The 22,150-nt window shown below is 43.6% G+C and overlaps 1 long non-coding RNA gene across 9 annotated transcripts in view; it reads left to right on the forward strand.

The window, feature by feature from the left end:
• Positions 1–22,150, forward strand: part of LOC142486340 (uncharacterized) — a 55,756-nt gene that overhangs the window by 11,358 nt on the left and 22,248 nt on the right. For 5 of the 9 annotated variants that reach the window (XR_012798906.1, XR_012798900.1, XR_012798907.1 and 2 more), the window contains exons 8-21: positions 218–313; positions 1,758–1,861; positions 3,092–3,202; positions 5,600–5,721; positions 6,740–6,835; positions 8,280–8,383; positions 9,626–9,736; positions 12,135–12,254; positions 13,275–13,370; positions 14,813–14,916; positions 16,148–16,258; positions 18,657–18,778; positions 19,797–19,892; positions 21,335–21,438. This is a non-coding gene — a long non-coding RNA (uncharacterized LOC142486340). The remainder of the gene's footprint in view (positions 1–217; positions 314–1,757; positions 1,862–3,091; positions 3,203–5,599; positions 5,722–6,739; positions 6,836–8,279; positions 8,384–9,625; positions 9,737–12,134; positions 12,255–13,274; positions 13,371–14,812; positions 14,917–16,147; positions 16,259–18,656; positions 18,779–19,796; positions 19,893–21,334; positions 21,439–22,150) is intronic. The other 4 variants (XR_012798903.1, XR_012798905.1, XR_012798901.1 and 1 more) reach the window with 4 other exon arrangements.

The raw sequence follows: 22,150 nt of genomic DNA on the forward strand, positions 1-22,150 counted from the left end.
AATCCTTGCTATATCTGTACATTGTGTGACGTATTACCTCCATGACCAATGAGAGCAAGTACATCTTCTGTATAGAGCGGCTGTGTTATGATGCAGTTATTGATCATCATTGACATAATCACAAGAATCTTATGCAAAGGGAAATTGTCCGCAGCGAAGTGAGATTTCAGCCCCCAAACGTCTGTAATATTAATGCAATGTCTTACTTTTGTTGCAGTGAACACTGAAGAGACGGATCTACTACAACACTGTACAGGATGAGCATACGCTACAAGCAGCAAAATGATCTTGCAGTTGACAGTATGTTGTTCTGGTAATGTGCACAATTATTATTTATGGGCTACACACCACAGTGCTGGACATATTCTGTTAACTTCAACTCTACTCCTAACATGGAGATGTCTTCCTGGTGTTACTGATTCAGTACATCATATGCACAGTGTGGTTATGATATGATGGATTGATTTAATGAACCCACCAACCAATGATGACATCTGCATCATCTTCTGTAAAGTGCAGCTACAGCATGATATTATCAGCATTTGGTGCGGTATAATCAGAGGTATCTATGTGCTTTTGTGCCTGTTTTAAGTCCTCCAGCTTAACGCCCCTACACCTCCCACTACACAGGCATACTTACTTATGCATACACTGACATCTGGCATACCTACACACACCCCAGGGCCACTTCCTTCCCCTGATGTCAGGGAGAGGATGGGCATGCAGAGTGCAGTAAGTCTCCACGTTACTCTGGCCAACAGTCTTGGCCTACCTCCAGCATCTGTCACCCACAACATCTGTTCCCTCCTTGTAAAGTGCTGAACTATCTCACCTGGGTCAGTGCTATAGCTGATCACAGTGCCCGATCAGGATGTCACTGTGACAGGCAGCAGTGCAGATTGACCGGTCAATCAATGCAGTGCCGCAACATATGCACTAAATGAGATTTCCGTGCCCCCAGTCAGGTTACTCCCTGGGCAGTGACCCTGCTCACACCCTCCCCTAGTTCCACCTCTGATCACAATTATCTCTCTTGGAGAGTGTAGCAAATTGGAGTTGGGGGAATCTCACCTCTGCCATGCATGGTCACAATCTGGGCACAGGACCCAAATAGTGGGCAATGTGGCACTTCTTACAGTAGAGAATAAGTAACTTTATTCTTTACTTGTGTATTAAGGACCTTATTTGCATTAAATTCAGTCCACATGGGACCAAGACTTTCTGGCTTACTGAACAAAGTGGAATTGTTTCGTAGAGGGTGGAGAATTGTATTTTATCTGAAATTACCCCCTCTGCACAAAATACAAACAATTATACCCATACAAGTACCTTGTGGAAGTTGTTGCCCTCTATCTTCCTGTGGTCTCTCCCTGTTTCTCACCGTGCCTCCTCCCATTTCCTTGCACCTCTGCGTCTCCGCATATATCCCTATACTCAGAGCCGGCTCCGGTCAGTGACATGGGATGCCCAAATATGAGCATACCCATATATGGGCATCCATGCCACTGACCGGAGCCCGCTCTGTTGCGGATATGGAGAGAGACTGGGAGATTTACATCCCCTTATAATTCATATGGTGCATAGTACCGGCACGTATTGTTTTACCGGTACTGTGTACCTTCCTACTTTCACACTGGTACAGTATATGCTGCAGTGGGACTGAGAGGGATATATTGGTAACACATAGTCATTGTTGGGGGAATTCAATCCATTTTGAAAATAGTAATGAAATGTTTTTTACTTTTCTTTTTTTTCAGTAATGAAGAATGAAACATTTCTGTTAAAATTGAATTGGAGGTGAACTGGATTCATCATCAACTCTGCACCAGTGTGAATTGATGTTCTTTAATGTTCCGATAAGGTACATGCAACATCTCTTCCTCAACCCCTGCACCACTCTCTGCCTCTTGCCTCTCTCTCTCCACCTCCCTGCTAAGCGTATTAACCCATCTAATGTAATCCACATTCCATGTCTCACTTTACTCTTCACTTCTCACGTGCCCTCTGGAATGACTGCTCTCTGACTAACAAGGTCTATTTGTACATGACCTCTTCTGCTCTCATCATCCACCACCTCTCATTCCCCTCACCCCTGTCCTACTCGATACCTCAGCTTAATTGAACTCTCTCCTCTGACATCTACCCTTATCTCTAACCTCTCCTCACTTTCTGCTTAAACTAACTATCTTGTTAACTTTTACAATGCTATCATCTCCTCCCTCCTCCTCCCTCCTCCATCATATATATGCCCCTTCTAGGCTCTGACACACTCATCCCTCTAAGGCCATGATTATCATGGGCACATGCTTGGTCGTCCACAGTGTGTGCGAGCGATGCAGAGCCGCCTCGGACCTCAGTGCAGGGATTGCTGCATACCCCCAGCATCTGTCACCCACAAACAATACACACACTAATACTCCCCACAATACACACTATAATACCTCCTCAATACTAATCTCCCCAATAATATTATAGCTCCAAACACAATATACACAACACCCTTACACAAGATACACAATCTAGTACTCTCCTCTGCACCTCTACACACAATATAATACTCCCACACACACAATATACACACTACCCTCCTACCCCCATAAAATACAACCAATAATACACACATACTTTGTGGATGTTGGGACCAGCTCCCAGCATGCACCAGTGAAAGAGAGAGGCCCGCAGAAGCTCGGAAGAACTCCCTCTCTCCATCCGTGCCTTCCTCCGTTTCACATCTTCTCCCTGTCTCTCTCTCTCCCTCCCTTTCCTTGCATCTCCCTGCGTCTTTACGTATACCCAGTCAGTGACGGCTCTGGTCACGTGATGCCTTAATATGGGCTTATCCATATATGTTCATCCACGTCACTAATGTGATGCCCGCACTGTTGCGGAGCTGGTACTTACGACGGGCACTTATTGTTTTATCAGTACTGCGTACCTGACTCTACCGGCCTACTTTCAACACTAGTACAATATGTGCTTCACTACGAGTGAGTGGGGAATATTGGCATCACACAGTCACTGTTGAATATGCCATTCAATCCATTTTGAAAATAGTAATGCAATGTGGTTTTGTTTTGTTTGCTTTTTGCAGTAATGAAGAATGGAAAAGTTATATTAAAATTAAATTGGAGGGGGACTAGATTCAGCATTTCATCATGAACTCTGCACTTGTGAGAATTTAACTTCTTGAATACCCTGACAGGTACACGCAACATTAAGACTATAATCTGCTGTGCAAGCTTTCGTGCTATACCTCCCCCTCAGGTTTTGATTTATACATTTGCTCCCTCAATTCATGTCCTCTAATATTTGAAAGCTCTCTCCTAGCATTTTCTCTTTACCACAGAACGTCATCCCAATGTAACCTCTCTCTTGTTCTTTCTGCTTGCTGTTTCCTCACTCCTCTGTTAAACTTTTCTAATTTCTCTAACTTCCACACTCCTGCTTTTATCCACATGTTCTCCTCTTTCCTTCCCCTACCTTTGCATGTGTCTACACACTGCACCATTTGTACAGACCTCTATTGCAGCTATTTCTGCACTGCTCAATGAAAAGCACTCTTTAATATCCTATTCTCTGTGCCCCCTCTCTCTGCGCCCCCTCTTTTGGCGCCTCCTCTCTCTGCGCCCCCTCTCTCTGCGCCTATCTGTCTCATTCTCTCTACGTCCCTCTCTCTCTACATAGAGCTATCTCTGTCTCTCTCTACACCTATCTCTGTGTCTCCTTCTATGTTTGCTGATGTGTGGGATATCTCTTATAATCTTGAACCTGCTCATATACACATCGGGCCTCCCTGCCTCTGCCTCCCTGCTAAGAGTGTTAACCTATCTAATGTAATCCACATTCCTTTCCTTACTTTTCTCTTCCCTTCTCCTATGCCATCTGGAATGTCCGTTCTCTGACTAACAAGGCTCTAGTTGTACATGACCTCTTCTGCTCTCATCATTCACAATCAGTCATTCCCCTCACCCCATCTTACCTGTCCCACTGATTTGCCTCTGCTTAATTAAACTCTCCTCTGACATCTACTCTAACCTCTCTGCTCTCTCTCTCTTTCCGCTTAAACTAACAATCTTATTAACTCTTACAATGCTATCCTCCTATCTATATGCCCCCTCTAGGCTCTGACACACTTGTCCCTCTAGCCCACACCCTTGGCTAAATTCCCAAACATGTTCATCACACTTCCACTCGCTGTTCTTAATGCCTATGAAGGAAATCACACAATTGATATTTGATTTTTCTACAGTAAAAATGTCTCCAGTCCTGTATAAAGCTGCTCTCTGGGGCCAAACCACACTACTTTTTTTTCACATTCATCAACACTCAAATTTAATTTACGCTGTCTTTTTTTCCCTGTATTTGACTCCCTCCACTAACCTTCTCCTCACACTTGCCATCCTTCCTTCACTTCTCCTCAAGCATTTGACTACTTCAGAGGCAAGGTGGATGCCACCCTCAAGGAGATTCCTTCTGTCCCTTCCCCCTTCTCTCCTTCTACCTAATTCTCCTTCTGCATTTGACTCCTTTTCTTCTCTTACAGAGCTGGAAGCTAATCATCTTCTCTTCTCCCTCTACCACATGCCCTCTAGATCGTATCCCCTCACACCTTACTGCATCTCTTAGTCCCCACTCTCACCCACATCTTCAATTCCTCCCTATTCTCTGGCTCTTTACCCTCTTACTTTAAGCCTGTAGTGGTCACCCTTTTCTCAGAAACAACCTACACCCTATGTGCCTTACTAACTACCGCCCTGTATCCCTCCTGCTGTTTGTCTCCTAATTGCTAGAATGTCAACATTCTTAAATCACATTCCCTCCTGGATCCTTTACAACCTGCCTTTCGTACAGCTCGTTCTACAGACTGTGCTTAAAGCAAATTCCCAAGGTCACTTTTCCCTACTAATCCTACTTGATCTATCTGCTGTGTTTGATGCTCTCAATCACTCTCCTCCTTCATATTCTAAACTCTCTCTTGGTATCCGTAACACAGTTCTATCCTGGTTTTCATCATAACTTTCCTGTCACACATTCTCCATCTCTGTTGCTAACATGTCTTCGTCTTCTATTGATCTGTCTGTGGGTATACATCAGGGCTCTGTTCTGAGATCTCTCTTTCTCTCTACATACTATCATTTGGTGACCTCATCAACTCTTTGTGACAATCCTATAAATAACAAATACAAATATCAGGTCATGGGAATAAGTGATTTGGACATAAAAGTAACATTTCGGAAGTGTGGACAACTAATACATCTTGTAGATTGCCTTTACAGTGTGATGTCATTGATTCAGTAGATTGTGTGCAGACCAGGACTGCAGTACAGTGTCACTCACATGGATGATTGCGTGGTAGAAGCTCAAGAACAAGGATGTCAAACTCCAGTCCTCGAGGACAGCAAACAGGCCAGGTTTTCAGGATATCCCTACTGAAAACCTGGCCTGTTTGGGACCCTCGAGGACTGGAGTTTGACATGCATGCTCTAGAAGGAGCACAGCTGTGGGTGGGAGGTGGATTTGCTTTGCATCAAATGGTTTGGAGCAAGGTTTATTGTATGTATTATCATAATAACAATGCAATGCTTAACTTTTATTTCAGGAGGGATGACTGCAGAACAGAAGTGAATATTGAAGCCATGTGTTCCTTTTCTTGCAAAAGAGAAAATTTGAAGGACAGTTGAAGAGAAGGAAAATTACTACACAGAGACAGATAAGCAATGTGTATATTTCTCATTTACCATTTAGTATTTGTCGTTTTATTGACTCCACACAATCCGGCTGCTACGGGTTTCACATTGAATATTTTCATCTCTACTCTACCCCTTCCTGTGATCTGAACCATGCAAGTTTTCGTTGATTCAATACATCATGAGTAGAGGGTGGCTACAGTATGAAGTAAAGACCCAAGGACCACATCTACTACCATTCATAACAAGAACATGTGCAGTAGCGCACAGCTGCAGTTCTATGTGATTGTTATGAAAGGTTGAGGTGGTTCAATTCTATGAATCTGGAGTGGGATGGATCCTGTTTGCATCATATGGTTTCATCTAGGCCAGTAGATTATATAACTCTCAGTACAGGTTACACATGGCATCAGTATTAGTGATTTAAAGAGGAGGAAAGCTTCAATGTGGAGAACAAAGCCAAGTAATGTTGAAGTTACTCCTTTTACCATTTACTTGGTCAGTCTGTACTGTCTACTCTCCACACAGCTGCTAAGGATCTTCCATTTTAAATACTTTCACCTCCTATTCTGCACTGCTTTGCTGCCCATTATTCAGAGATGCGTTCCAGTCATGTTTAGCACTCTGAATCTCTCTGCAGTCATTGGTTCAGCACATCATGGGTAGAGCATGGCTACAGATGCAGCAAGCTATTATTATTTTACCGGCTGATCATCCATAATATTGCATTAAAACATAGAATATCACTTAATTTCCAAAAGATTCAGTGATGCTGATAATGCAGAATCTCACAACATTTCCCATCATAATGCCATAATGCACAAGTGGGAGAAATAATCCTTGCTATATCTGTACATTGTGTGACGTATTACCTCCATGACCAATGAGAGCAAGTACATCTTCTGTATAGAGCGGCTGTGTTATGATGCAGTTATTGATCATCATTGACATAATCACAAGAATCTTATGCAAAGGGAAATTGTCCGCAGCGAAGTGAGATTTCAGCCCCCAAACGTCTGTAATATTAATGCAATGTCTTACTTTTGTTGCAGTGAACACTGAAGAGACGGATCTACTACAACACTGTACAGGATGAGCATACGCTACAAGCAGCAAAATGATCTTGCAGTTGACAGTATGTTGTTCTGGTAATGTGCACAATTATTATTTATGGGCTACACACCACAGTGCTGGACATATTCTGTTAACTTCAACTCTACTCCTAACATGGAGATGTCTTCCTGGTGTTACTGATTCAGTACATCATATGCACAGTGTGGTTATGATATGATGGATTGATTTAATGAACCCACCAACCAATGATGACATCTGCATCATCTTCTGTAAAGTGCAGCTACAGCATGATATTATCAGCATTTGGTGCGGTATAATCAGAGGTATCTATGTGCTTTTGTGCCTGTTTTAAGTCCTCCAGCTTAACGCCCCTACACCTCCCACTACACAGGCATACTTACTTATGCATACACTGACATCTGGCATACCTACACACACCCCAGGGCCACTTCCTTCCCCTGATGTCAGGGAGAGGATGGGCATGCAGAGTGCAGTAAGTCTCCACGTTACTCTGGCCAACAGTCTTGGCCTACCTCCAGCATCTGTCACCCACAACATCTGTTCCCTCCTTGTAAAGTGCTGAACTATCTCACCTGGGTCAGTGCTATAGCTGATCACAGTGCCCGATCAGGATGTCACTGTGACAGGCAGCAGTGCAGATTGACCGGTCAATCAATGCAGTGCCGCAACATATGCACTAAATGAGATTTCCGTGCCCCCAGTCAGGTTACTCCCTGGGCAGTGACCCTGCTCACACCCTCCCCTAGTTCCACCTCTGATCACAATTATCTCTCTTGGAGAGTGTAGCAAATTGGAGTTGGGGGAATCTCACCTCTGCCATGCATGGTCACAATCTGGGCACAGGACCCAAATAGTGGGCAATGTGGCACTTCTTACAGTAGAGAATAAGTAACTTTATTCTTTACTTGTGTATTAAGGACCTTATTTGCATTAAATTCAGTCCACATGGGACCAAGACTTTCTGGCTTACTGAACAAAGTGGAATTGTTTCGTAGAGGGTGGAGAATTGTATTTTATCTGAAATTACCCCCTCTGCACAAAATACAAACAATTATACCCATACAAGTACCTTGTGGAAGTTGTTGCCCTCTATCTTCCTGTGGTCTCTCCCTGTTTCTCACCGTGCCTCCTCCCATTTCCTTGCACCTCTGCGTCTCCGCATATATCCCTATACTCAGAGCCGGCTCCGGTCAGTGACATGGGATGCCCAAATATGAGCATACCCATATATGGGCATCCATGCCACTGACCGGAGCCCGCTCTGTTGCGGATATGGAGAGAGACTGGGAGATTTACATCCCCTTATAATTCATATGGTGCATAGTACCGGCACGTATTGTTTTACCGGTACTGTGTACCTTCCTACTTTCACACTGGTACAGTATATGCTGCAGTGGGACTGAGAGGGATATATTGGTAACACATAGTCATTGTTGGGGGAATTCAATCCATTTTGAAAATAGTAATGAAATGTTTTTTACTTTTCTTTTTTTTCAGTAATGAAGAATGAAACATTTCTGTTAAAATTGAATTGGAGGTGAACTGGATTCATCATCAACTCTGCACCAGTGTGAATTGATGTTCTTTAATGTTCTGATAAGGTACATGCAACATCTCTTCCTCAACCCCTGCACCACTCTCTGCCTCTTGCCTCTCTCTCTCCACCTCCCTGCTAAGCGTATTAACCCATCTAATGTAATCCACATTCCATGTCTCACTTTACTCTTCACTTCTCACGTGCCCTCTGGAATGACTGCTCTCTGACTAACAAGGTCTATTTGTACATGACCTCTTCTGCTCTCATCCACCACCTCTCATTCCCCTCACCCCTGTCCTACTCGATACCTCAGCTTAATTGAACTCTCTCCTCTGACATCTACCCTTATCTCTAACCTCTCCTCACTTTCTGCTTAAACTAACTATCTTGTTAACTTTTACAATGCTATCATCTCCTCCTCCCTCCTCCTCCTTCCTCCTCCTTCCTCCTCCCTCCTCCATTATATATATACCCCTTCTAGGCTCTGACACACTCATCCCTCTAAGGCCATGATTATCATGGGCACATGCTTGGTCGTCCACAGTGCGTGCGAGCGATGCAGAGCCGCCTCGGACCTCAGTGCAGGGATTGCTGCATACCCCCAGCATCTGTCACCCACAAACAATACACACACTAATACTCCCCACAATACACACTATAATACCTCCTCAATACTAATCTCCCCAATAATATTATAGCTCCAAACACAATATACACAACACCCTTACACAAGATACACAATCTAGTACTCTCCTCTGCACCTCTACACACAATATAATACTCCCACACACACAATATACACACTACCCTCCTACCCCCATAAAATACAACCAATAATACACACACACTTTGTGGATGTTGGGACCAGCTCCCGGCATGCACCAGTGAAAGAGCGAGGCCCGCAGAAGCTCGGAAGAACTCCCTCCATCCGTGCCTTCCTCCGTTTCACATCTTCTCCCTGTCTCTCTCCCTCCCTTTCCTTGCATCTCCCTGCGTCTTTACGTATACCCAGTCAGTGACGGCTCTGGTCACGTGATGCCTTAATATGGGCTTATCCATATATGTTCATCCACGTCACTAATGTGATGCCCGCACTGTTGCGGAGCTGGTACTTACGACGGGCACTTATTGTTTTATCAGTACTGCGTACCTGACTCTACCGGCCTACTTTCAACACTAGTACAATATGTGCTTCACTACGAGTGAGTGGGGAATATTGGCATCACACAGTCACTGTTGAATATGCCATTCAATCCATTTTGAAAATAGTAATGCAATGTGGTTTTGTTTTGTTTGCTTTTTGCAGTAATGAAGAATGGAAAAGTTATATTAAAATTAAATTGGAGGGGGACTAGATTCAGCATTTCATCATGAACTCTGCACTTGTGAGAATTTAACTTCTTGAATACCCTGACAGGTACACGCAACATTAAGACTATAATCTGCTGTGCAAGCTTTCGTGCTATACCTCCCCCTCAGGTTTTGATTTATACATTTGCTCCCTCAATTCATGTCCTCTAATATTTGAAAGCTCTCTCCTAGCATTTTCTCTTTACCACAGAACGTCATCCCAATGTAACCTCTCTCTTGTTCTTTCTGCTTGCTGTTTCCTCACTCCTCTGTTAAACTTTTCTAATTTCTCTAACTTCCACACTCCTGCTTTTATCCACATGTTCTCCTCTTTCCTTCCCCTACCTTTGCATGTGTCTACACACTGCACCATTTGTACAGACCTCTATTGCAGCTATTTCTGCACTGCTCAATGAAAAGCACTCTTTAATATCCTATTCTCTGTGCCCCCTCTCTCTGCGCCCCCTCTTTTGGCGCCTCCTCTCTCTGCGCCCCCTCTCTCTGCGCCTATCTGTCTCATTCTCTCTACGTCCCTCTCTCTCTACATAGAGCTATCTCTGTCTCTCTCTACACCTATCTCTGTGTCTCCTTCTATGTTTGCTGATGTGTGGGATATCTCTTATAATCTTGAACCTGCTCATATACACATCGGGCCTCCCTGCCTCTGCCTCCCTGCTAAGAGTGTTAACCTATCTAATGTAATCCACATTCCTTTCCTTACTTTTCTCTTCCCTTCTCCTATGCCATCTGGAATGTCCGTTCTCTGACTAACAAGGCTCTAGTTGTACATGACCTCTTCTGCTCTCATCATTCACAATCAGTCATTCCCCTCACCCCATCTTACCTGTCCCACTGATTTGCCTCTGCTTAATTAAACTCTCCTCTGACATCTACTCTAACCTCTCTGCTCTCTCTCTCTTTCCGCTTAAACTAACAATCTTATTAACTCTTACAATGCTATCCTCCTATCTATATGCCCCCTCTAGGCTCTGACACACTTGTCCCTCTAGCCCACACCCTTGGCTAAATTCCCAAACATGTTCATCACACTTTCACTCGCTGTTCTTAATGCCTATGAAGGAAATCACACAATTGATATTTGATTTTTCTACAGTAAAAATGTCTCCAGTCCTGTATAAAGCTGCTCTCTGGGGCCAAACCACACTACTTTTTTTTCACATTCATCAACACTCAAATTTAATTTACGCTGTCTTTTTTTCCCTGTATTTGACTCCCTCCACTAACCTTCTCCTCACACTTGCCATCCTTCCTTCACTTCTCCTCAAGCATTTGACTATTTCAGAGGCAAGGTGGATGCCACCCACAAGGAGATTCCTTCTGTCCCTTCCCCCTTCTCTCCTTCTACCTAATTCTCCTTCTGCATTTGACTCCTTTTCTTCTCTTACAGAGCTGGAAGCTAATCATCTTCTCTTCTCCCTCTACCACATGCCCTCTAGATCGTATCCCCTCACACCTTACTGCATCTCTTAGTCCCCACTCTCACCCACATCTTCAATTCCTCCCTATTCTCTGGCTCTTTACCCTCTTACTTTAAGCCTGTAGTGGTCACCCTTTTCTCAGAAACAACCTACACCCTATGTGCCTTACTAACTACCGCCCTGTATCCCTCCTGCTGTTTGTCTCCTAATTGCTAGAATGTCAACATTCTTAAATCACATTCCCTCCTGGATCCTTTACAACCTGCCTTTCGTACAGCTCGTTCTACAGACTGTGCTTAAAGCAAATTCCCAAGGTCACTTTTCCCTACTAATCCTACTTGATCTATCTGCTGCGTTTGATGCTCTCAATCACTCTCCTCCTTCATATTCTAAACTCTCTCTTGGTATCCGTAACACAGTTCTATCCTGGTTTTCATCATAACTTTCCTGTCACACATTCTCCATCTCTGTTGCTAACATGTCTTCGTCTTCTATTGATCTGTCTGTGGGTATACATCAGGGCTCTGTTCTGAGATCTCTCTTTCTCTCTACATACTATCATTTGGTGACCTCATCAACTCTTTGTGACAATCCTATAAATAACAAATACAAATATCAGGTCATGGGAATAAGTGATTTGGACATAAAAGTAACATTTCGGAAGTGTGGACAACTAATACATCTTGTAGATTGCCTTTACAGTGTGATGTCATTGATTCAGTAGATTGTGTGCAGACCAGGACTGCAGTACAGTGTCACTCACATGGATGACTTGCGTGGTAGAAGCTCAAGAACAAGGATGTCAAACTCCAGTCCTCGAGGGCAGCAAACAGGCCAGGTTTTCAGGATATCCCTACTGAAAACCTGGCCTGTTTGGGACCCTCGAGGACTGGAGTTTGACATGCATGCTCTAGAAGGAGCACAGCTGTGGGTGGGAGGTGGATTTGCTTTGCATCAAATGGTTTGGAGCAAGGTTTATTGTATGTATTATCATAATAACAATGCAATGCTTAACTTTTATTTCAGGAGGGATGACTGCAGAACAGAAGTGAATATTGAAGCCATGTGTTCCTTTTCTTGCAAAAGAGAAAATTTGAAGGACCGTTGAAGAGAAGGAAAATTACTACACAGAGACAGATAAGCAATGTGTATATTTCTCATTTACCATTTAGTATTTGTCGTTTTATTGACTCCACACAATCCGGCTGCTACGGGTTTCACATTGAATATTTTCATCTCTACTATACCCCTTCCTGTGATCTGAACCATGCAAGTTTTCGTTGATTCAATACATCATGAGTAGAGGGTGGCTACAGTATGAAGTAAAGACCCAAGGACCACATCTACTACCATTCATAACAAGAACATGTGCAGTAGCGCACAGCTGCAGTTCTATGTGATTGTTATGAAAGGTTGAGGTGGTTCAATTCTATGAATCTGGAGTGGGATGGATCCTGTTTGCATCATATGGTTTCATCTAGGCCAGTAGATTATATAACTTTCAGTACAGGTTACACATGGCATCAGTATTAGTGATTTAAAGAGGAGGAAAGCTTCAATGTGGAGAACAAAGCCAAGTAATGTTGAAGTTACTCCTTTTACCATTTACTTGGTCAGTCTGTACTGTCTACTCCCCACACAGCTGCTAAGGATCTTCCATTTTAAATACTTTCACCTCCTATTCTGCACTGCTTTGCTGCCCATTATTCAGAGATGCGTTCCAGTCATGTTTACCACTCTGAATCTCTCTGCAGTCATTGGTTCAGCACATCATGGGTAGAGCATGGCTACAGATACAGCAAGCTATTATTATTTTACCGGCTGATCATCCATAATATTGCATTAAAACATAGAATATCACTTAATTTCCAAAAGATTCAGTGATGCTGATAATGCAGAATCTCACAACATTTCCCATCATAATGCCATAATGCACCAGTGGGAGAAATAATCCTTGCTATATCTGTACATTGTGTGACGTATTACCTCCATGACCATTGAGAGCAAGTACATCTTCTGTATAGAGCGGCTGTGTTATGATGCAGTTATTGATCATCATTGACATAATCACAAGAATCTTATGCAAAGGGAAATTGTCCGCAGCGAAGTGAGATTTCAGCCCCCAAACGTCTGTAATATTAATGCAATGTCTTACTTTTGTTGCAGTGAACACTGAAGAGACGGATCTACTACAACACTGTACAGGATGAGCATACGCTACAAGCAGCAAAATGATCTTGCAGTTGACAGTATGTTGTTCTGGTAATGTGCACAATTATTATTTATGGGCTACACACCACAGTGCTGGACATATTCTGTTAACTTCAACTCTACTCCTAACATGGAGATGTCTTCCTGGTGTTACTGATTCAGTACATCATATGCACAGTGTGGTTATGATATGATGGATTGATTTAATGAACCCACCAACCAATGATGACATCTGCATCATCTTCTGTAAAGTGCAGCTACAGCATGATATTATCAGCATTTGGTGCGGTATAATCAGAGGTATCTATGTGCTTTTGTGCCTGTTTTAAGTCCTCCAGCTTAACGCCCCTACACCTCCCACTACACAGGCATACTTACTTATGCATACACTGACATCTGGCATACCTACACACACCCCAGGGCCACTTCCTTCCCCTGATGTCAGGGAGAGGATGGGCATGCAGAGTGCAGTAAGTCTCCACGTTACTCTGGCCAACAGTCTTGGCCTACCTCCAGCATCTGTCACCCACAACATCTGTTCCCTCCTTGTAAAGTGCTGAACTATCTCACCTGGGTCAGTGCTATAGCTGATCACAGTGCCCGATCAGGATGTCACTGTGACAGGCAGCAGTGCAGATTGACCGGTCAATCAATGCAGTGCCGCAACATATGCACTAAATGAGATTTCCGTGCCCCCAGTCAGGTTACTCCCTGGGCAGTGACCCTGCTCACACCCTCCCCTAGTTCCACCTCTGATCACAATTATCTCTCTTGGAGAGTGTAGCAAATTGGAGTTGGGGGAATCTCACCTCTGCCATGCATGGTCACAATCTGGGCACAGGACCCAAATAGTGGGCAATGTGGCACTTCTTACAGTAGAGAATAAGTAACTTTATTCTTTACTTGTGTATTAAGGACCTTATTTGCATTAAATTCAGTCCACATGGGACCAAGACTTTCTGGCTTACTGAACAAAGTGGAATTGTTTCGTAGAGGGTGGAGAATTGTATTTTATCTGAAATTACCCCCTCTGCACAAAATACAAACAATTATACCCATACAAGTACCTTGTGGAAGTTGTTGCCCTCTATCTTCCTGTGGTCTCTCCCTGTTTCTCACCGTGCCTCCTCCCATTTCCTTGCACCTCTGCGTCTCCGCATATATCCCTATACTCAGAGCCGGCTCCGGTCAGTGACATGGGATGCCCAAATATGAGCATACCCATATATGGGCATCCATGCCACTGACCGGAGCCCGCTCTGTTGCGGATATGGAGAGAGACTGGGAGATTTACATCCCCTTATAATTCATATGGTGCATAGTACCGGCACGTATTGTTTTACCGGTACTGTGTACCTTCTTACTTTCACACTGGTACAGTATGTGCTGCAGTGGGACTGAGAGGGATATATTGGTAACACATAGTCATTGGTGGGGGAATTCAATCCATTTTGAAAATAGTAATGCATTGTTTTTTACTTTTTTTTTTGCAGTAATGAAGAATGAAAAAGTTCTGTTAAAATTGAATTGGACGTGAACTGGATTCATCATCAACTCTGCACCAGTGTGGATTGATGTTCTTTAATGTTCTGATAAGGTACATGCAACATCTCTTCCTCAACCCCTGCACCACTCTCTGCCTCTTGCCTCTCTCTCTCCACCTCCCTGCTAAGCGTATTAACCCATCTAATGTAATCCACATTCCATGTCTCACTTTACTCTTCACTTCTCACGTGCCCTCTGGAATGACTGCTCTCTGACTAACAAGGTCTATTTGTACATGACCTCTTCTGCTCTCATCATCCACCACCTCTCATTCCCCTCACCCCTGTCCTACTCGATACCTCAGCTTAATTGAACTCTCTCCTCTGACATCTACCCTTATCTCTAACCTCTCCTCACTTTCTGCTTAAACTAACTATCTTGTTAACTTTTACAATGCTATCATCTCCTCCTCCTCCCTCCTCCTCCTCCCTCCTCCATCATATATATGCCCCTTCTAGGCTCTGACACACTCATCCCTCTAAGGCCATGATTATCATGGGCACATGCTTGGTCGTCCACAGTGTGTGCGAGCGATGCAGAGCCGCCTCGGACCTCAGTGCAGGGATTGCTGCATACCCCCAGCATCTGTCACCCACAAACAATACACACACTAATACTCCCCACAATACACACTATAATACCTCCTCAATACTAATCTCCCCAATAATATTATAGCTCCAAACACAATATACACAACACCCTTACACAAGATACACAATCTAGTACTCTCCTCTGCACCTCTACACACAATATAATACTCCCACACACACAATATACACACTACCCTCCTACCCCCATAAAATACAACCAATAATACACACACACTTTGTGGATGTTGGGACCAGCTCCCGGCATGCACCAGTGAAAGAGAGAGGCCCGCAGAAGCTCGGAAGAACTCCCTCCATCCGTGCCTTCCTCCGTTTCACATCTTCTCCCTGTCTCTCTCCCTCCCTTTCCTTGCATCTCCCTGCGTCTTTACGTATACCCAGTCAGTGACGGCTCTGGTCACGTGATGCCTTAATATGGGCTTATCCATATATGTTCATCCACGTCACTAATGTGATGCCCGCACTGTTGCGGAGCTGGTACTTACGACGGGCACTTATTGTTTTATCAGTACTGCGTACCTGACTCTACCGGCCTACTTTCAACACTAGTACAATATGTGCTTCACTACGAGTGAGTGGGGAATATTGGCATCACACAGTCACTGTTGAATATGCCATTCAATCCATTTTGAAAATAGTAATGCAATGTGGTTTTGTTTTGTTTGCTTTTTGCAGTAATGAAGAATGGAAAAGTTATATTAAAATTAAATTGGAGGGGGACTAGATTCAGCATTTCATCATGAACTCTGCACTTGTGAGAATTTAACTTCTTGAATACCCTGACAGGTACACGCAACATTAAGACTATAATCTGCTGTGCAAGCTTTCGTGCTATACCTCCCCCTCAGGTTTTGATTTATACATTTGCTGCCTCAATTCATGTCCTCTAATATTTGAAAGCTCTCTCCTAGCATTTTCTCTTTACCACAGAACGTCATCCCAATGTAACCTCTCTCTTGTTCTTTCTGCTTGCTGTTTCCTCACTCCTCTGTTAAACTTTTCTAATTTCTCTAACTTCCACACTCCTGCTTTTATCCACATGTTCTCCTCTTTCCTTCCCCTACCTTTGCATGTGTCTACACACTGCACCATTTGTACAGACCTCTATTGCAGCTATTTCTGCACTGCTCAATGAAAAGCACTCTTTAATATCCTATTCTCTGTGCCCCCTCTCTCTGCGCCCCCTCTTTTGGCGCCTCCTCTCTCTGCGCCCCCTCTCTCTGCGCCTATCTGTCTCATTCTCTCTACGTCCCTCTCTCTCTACATAGAGCTATCTCTGTCTCTCTCTACACCTATCTCTGTGTCTCCTTCTATGTTTGCTGATGTGTGGGATATCTCTTATAATCTTGAACCTGCTCATATACACATCGGGCCTCCCTGCCTCTGCCTCCCTGCTAAGAGTGTTAACCTATCTAATGTAATCCACATTCCTTTCCTTACTTTTCTCTTCCCTTCTCCTATGCCATCTGGAATGTCCGTTCTCTGACTAACAAGGCTCTAGTTGTACATGACCTCTTCTGCTCTCATCATTCACAATCAGTCATTCCCCTCACCCCATCTTACCTGTCCCACTGATTTGCCTCTGCTTAATTAAACTCTCCTCTGACATCTACTCTAACCTCTCTGCTCTCTCTCTCTTTCCGCTTAAACTAACAATCTTATTAACTCTTACAATGCTATCCTCCTATCTATATGCCCCCTCTAGGCTCTGACACACTTGTCCCTCTAGCCCACACCCTTGGCTAAATTCCCAAACATGTTCATCACACTTCCACTCGCTGTTCTTAATGCCTATGAAGGAAATCACACAATTGATATTTGATTTTTCTACAGTAAAAATGTCTCCAGTCCTGTATAAAGCTGCTCTCTGGGGCCAAACCACACTACTTTTTTTTCACATTCATCAACACTCAAATTTAATTTACGCTGTCTTTTTTTCCCTGTATTTGACTCCCTCCACTAACCTTCTCCTCACACTTGCCATCCTTCCTTCACTTCTCCTCAAGCATTTGACTACTTCAGAGGCAAGGTGGATGCCACCCACAAGGAGATTCCTTCTGTCCCTTCCCCCTTCTCTCCTTCTACCTAATTCTCCTTCTGCATTTGACTCCTTTTCTTCTCTTACAGAGCTGGAAGCTAATCATCTTCTCTTCTCCCTCTACCACATGCCCTCTAGATCGTATCCCCTCACACCTTACTGCATCTCTTAGTCCCCACTCTCACCCACATCTTCAATTCCTCCCTATTCTCTGGCTCTTTACCCTCTTACTTTAAGCCTGTAGTGGTCACCCTTTTCTCAGAAACAACCTACACCCTATGTGCCTTACTAACTACCGCCCTGTATCCCTCCTGCTGTTTGTCTCCTAATTGCTAGAATGTCAACATTCTTAAATCACATGCCCTCCTGGATCCTTTACAACCTGCCTTTCGTACAGCTCGTTCTACAGACTGTGCTTAAAGCAAATTCCCAAGGTCACTTTTCCCTACTAATCCTACTTGATCTATCTGCTGCGTTTGATGCTCTCAATCACTCTCCTCCTTCATATTCTAAACTCTCTCTTGGTATCCGTAACACAGTTCTATCCTGGTTTTCATCATAACTTTCCTGTCACACATTCTCCATCTCTGTTGCTAACATGTCTTCGTCTTCTATTGATCTGTCTGTGGGTATACATCAGGGCTCTGTTCTGAGATCTCTCTTTCTCTCTACATACTATCATTTGGTGACCTCATCAACTCTTTGTGACAATCCTATAAATAACAAATACAAATATCAGGTCATGGGAATAAGTGATTTGGACATAAAAGTAACATTTCGGAAGTGTGGACAACTAATACATCTTGTAGATTGCCTTTACAGTGTGATGTCATTGATTCAGTAGATTGTGTGCAGACCAGGACTGCAGTACAGTGTCACTCACATGGATGACTTGCGTGGTAGAAGCTCAAGAACAAGGATGTCAAACTCCAGTCCTCGAGGGCAGCAAACAGGCCAGGTTTTCAGGATATCCCTACTGAAAACCTGGCCTGTTTGGGACCCTCGAGGACTGGAGTTTGACATGCATGCTCTAGAAGGAGCACCGCTGTGGGTGGGAGGTGGATTTGCTTTGCATCAAATGGTTTGGAGCAAGGTTTATTGTATGTATTATCATAATAACAATGCAATGCTTAACTTTTATTTCAGGAGGGATGACTGCAGAACAGAAGTGAATATTGAAGCCATGTGTTCCTTTTCTTGCAAAAGAGAAAATTTGAAGGACAGTTGAAGAGAAGGAAAATTACTACACCGAGACAGATAAGCAATGTGTATATTTCTCATTTACCATTTAGTATTTGTCGTTTTATTGACTCCACACAATCCGGCTGCTACGGGTTTCACATTGAATATTTTCATCTCTACTCTACCCCTTCCTGTGATCTGAACCATGCAAGTTTTCGTTGATTCAATACATCATGAGTAGAGGGTGGCTACAGTATGAAGTAAAGACCCAAGGACCACATCTACTACCATTCATAACAAGAACATGTGCAGTAGCGCACAGCTGCAGTTCTATGTGATTGTTATGAAAGGTTGAGGTGGTTCAATTCTATGAATCTGGAGTGGGATGGATCCTGTTTGCATCATATGGTTTCATCTAGGCCAGTAGATTATATAACTCTCAGTACAGGTTACACATGGCATCAGTATTAGTGATTTAAAGAGGAGGAAAGCTTCAATGTGGAGAACAAAGCCAAGTAATGTTGAAGTTACTCCTTTTACCATTTACTTGGTCAGTCTGTACTGTCTACTCCCCACACAGCTGCTAAGGATCTTCCATTTTAAATACTTTCACCTCCTATTCTGCACTGCTTTGCTGCCCATTATTCAGAGATGCGTTCCAGTCATGTTTACCACTCTGAATCTCTCTGCAGTCATTGGTTCAGCACATCATGGGTAGAGCATGGCTACAGATACAGCAAGCTATTATTATTTTACCGGCTGATCATCCATAATATTGCATTAAAACATAGAATATCACTTAATTTCCAAAAGATTCAGTGATGCTGATAATGCAGAATCTCACAACATTTCCCATCATAATGCCATAATGCACCAGTGGGAGAAATAATCCTTGCTATATCTGTACATTGTGTGACGTATTACCTCCATGACCATTGAGAGCAAGTACATCTTCTGTATAGAGCGGCTGTGTTATGATGCAGTTATTGATCATCATTGACATAATCACAAGAATCTTATGCAAAGGGAAATTGTCCGCAGCGAAGTGAGATTTCAGCCCCCAAACGTCTGTAATATTAATGCAATGTCTTACTTTTGTTGCAGTGAACACTGAAGAGACGGATCTACTACAACACTGTACAGGATGAGCATACGCTACAAGCAGCAAAATGATCTTGCAGTTGACAGTATGTTGTTCTGGTAATGTGCACAATTATTATTTATGGGCTACACACCACAGTGCTGGACATATTCTGTTAACTTCAACTCTACTCCTAACATGGAGATGTCTTCCTGGTGTTACTGATTCAGTACATCATATGCACAGTGTGGTTATGATATGATGGATTGATTTAATGAACCCACCAACCAATGATGACATCTGCATCATCTTCTGTAAAGTGCAGCTACAGCATGATATTATCAGCATTTGGTGCGGTATAATCAGAGGTATCTATGTGCTTTTGTGCCTGTTTTAAGTCCTCCAGCTTAACGCCCCTACACCTCCCACTACACAGGCATACTTACTTATGCATACACTGACATCTGGCATACCTACACACACCCCAGGGCCACTTCCTTCCCCTGATGTCAGGGAGAGGATGGGCATGCAGAGTGCAGTAAGTCTCCACGTTACTCTGGCCAACAGTCTTGGCCTACCTCCAGCATCTGTCACCCACAACATCTGTTCCCTCCTTGTAAAGTGCTGAACTATCTCACCTGGGTCAGTGCTATAGCTGATCACAGTGCCCGATCAGGATGTCACTGTGACAGGCAGCAGTGCAGATTGACCGGTCAATCAATGCAGTGCCGCAACATATGCACTAAATGAGATTTCCGTGCCCCCAGTCAGGTTACTCCCTGGGCAGTGACCCTGCTCACACCCTCCCCTAGTTCCACCTCTGATCACAATTATCTCTCTTGGAGAGTGTAGCAAATTGGAGTTGGGGGAATCTCACCTCTGCCATGCATGGTCACAATCTGGGCACAGGACCCAAATAGTGGGCAATGTGGCACTTCTTACAGTAGAGAATAAGTAACTTTATTCTTTACTTGTGTATTAAGGACCTTATTTGCATTAAATTCAGTCCACATGGGACCAAGACTTTCTGGCTTACTGAACAAAGTGGAATTGTTTCGTAGAGGGTGGAGAATTGTATTTTATCTGAAATTACCCCCTCTGCACAAAATACAAACAATTATACCCATACAAGTACCTTGTGGAAGTTGTTGCCCTCTATCTTCCTGTGGTCTCTCCCTGTTTCTCACCGTGCCTCCTCCCATTTCCTTGCACCTCTGCGTCTCCGCATATATCCCTATACTCAGAGCCGGCTCCGGTCAGTGACATGGGATGCCCAAATATGAGCATACCCATATATGGGCATCCATGCCACTGACCGGAGCCCGCTCTGTTGCGGATATGGAGAGAGACTGGGAGATTTACATCCCCTTATAATTCATATGGTGCATAGTACCGGCACGTATTGTTTTACCGGTACTGTGTACCTTCTTACTTTCACACTGGTACAGTATGTGCTGCAGTGGGACTGAGAGGGATATATTGGTAACACATAGTCATTGGTGGGGGAATTCAATCCATTTTGAAAATAGTAATGCATTGTTTTTTACTTTTTTTTTTGCAGTAATGAAGAATGAAAAAGTTCTGTTAAAATTGAATTGGACGTGAACTGGATTCATCATCAACTCTGCACCAGTGTGGATTGATGTTCTTTAATGTTCTGATAAGGTACATGCAACATCTCTTCCTCAACCCCTGCACCACTCTCTGCCTCTTGCCTCTCTCTCTCCACCTCCCTGCTAAGCGTATTAACCCATCTAATGTAATCCACATTCCATGTCTCACTTTACTCTTCACTTCTCACGTGCCCTCTGGAATGACTGCTCTCTGACTAACAAGGTCTATTTGTACATGACCTCTTCTGCTCTCATCATCCACCACCTCTCATTCCCCTCACCCCTGTCCTACTCGATACCTCAGCTTAATTGAACTCTCTCCTCTGACATCTACCCTTATCTCTAACCTCTCCTCACTTTCTGCTTAAACTAACTATCTTGTTAACTTTTACAATGCTATCATCTCCTCCTCCTCCCTCCTCCTCCTCCCTCCTCCATCATATATATGCCCCTTCTAGGCTCTGACACACTCATCCCTCTAAGGCCATGATTATCATGGGCACATGCTTGGTCGTCCACAGTGTGTGCGAGCGATGCAGAGCCGCCTCGGACCTCAGTGCAGGGATTGCTGCATACCCCCAGCATCTGTCACCCACAAACAATACACACACTAATACTCCCCACAATACACACTATAATACCTCCTCAATACTAATCTCCCCAATAATATTATAGCTCCAAACACAATATACACAACACCCTTACACAAGATACACAATCTAGTACTCTCCTCTGCACCTCTACACACAATATAATACTCCCAC

The sequence above is a fragment of the Ascaphus truei genome, unplaced genomic scaffold (genome assembly GCF_040206685.1).
Source record: "Ascaphus truei isolate aAscTru1 unplaced genomic scaffold, aAscTru1.hap1 HAP1_SCAFFOLD_826, whole genome shotgun sequence".
NCBI lineage: Eukaryota > Metazoa > Chordata > Amphibia > Anura > Ascaphidae > Ascaphus > Ascaphus truei.